This window comes from Canis aureus, unplaced genomic scaffold, assembly GCF_053574225.1.
Source record: "Canis aureus isolate CA01 unplaced genomic scaffold, VMU_Caureus_v.1.0 NW_027326446.1_RagTag, whole genome shotgun sequence".
Lineage (NCBI taxonomy): Eukaryota > Metazoa > Chordata > Mammalia > Carnivora > Canidae > Canis > Canis aureus.
The window spans coordinates 15,733-16,540 of record NW_027554416.1 but is presented as its reverse complement, the minus strand read 5'-3'; the positions used below and the strand labels follow the sequence as shown (position 1 = coordinate 16,540).

General features: G+C 44.8%; 1 long non-coding RNA gene across 1 annotated transcript in view; it reads left to right on the top strand.

Moving 5' to 3' along the window:
- The window catches only part of LOC144309507 (uncharacterized), an 89,624-nt gene that overhangs the window by 74,856 nt on the left and 13,960 nt on the right, over nucleotides 1-808 (top strand). The window lies entirely within an intron of this gene.

Sequence of the window (808 nt, the reverse complement as noted above, 5' to 3'; positions counted from 1 at the left end):
ATCAGTGGCTATATATTGATCTTGGCCTTTGTTTTATGGTAGTCCTCTCTGTATAGTCTGTCATTCTGAATCTGGCCTGTGCGCTCAAACCAAACCAGTTTAGGATCATCTCTCATCGTCGAACACCAACATAATGACCTCTTTGTTTTACATGTTCAGCTTTGTAGTTCAGCTGGTGGGAGAAAAAAAAATAGAGATTCCATCGGTTGTGACAAGCTCTCAAGGAAAAGGGGAGCTTGAAACATCAGCACACACAGCCCCTCAGCCTTTTGTCACCTGCCTCCCCGAGAATAAAGAACAAAAAGCACTGACATAATAAATATGAAGAAATACAGATTTAAAAGTAGGAAAAATACATTCGTTTTCTAATTCTGCCTATGTTTTATTGGAAAGCTTAGAGATTTTAAGGAAGTGAGGGAATAGAAGAGAGTAAACACTCAGACCATAGCTTTTAAAGAAGCCAACAAAACAAACACTCTCAAAGCCCAGAGAGGACCAGAAGGGTAGAGGACTCCAAACATCCCCAGGCCTCCTAGCTCCAGGAGCCCCCAGCGTGCGCTCCTAGAAGGATAAATGACCTCGCTCTGAATGTCACCAGAGTGATGGGCGTGAACAAATGGTACGCGTCTAGAGGCAAAATGTAACCCGTAGCCCGTAGCTTTTTGTTTCTCCCAGCCTTCCTTGTAGAGATAGTAAAAGACAGAGAGCCACAACAGAGCTTAACCTAAGGAGTCAGAAGGGCGCTGGTCATGTGCATACATCTCCCCACTGTTACATTCCGGTCCTCGGTTCCCCCGCCCAGGAGTAT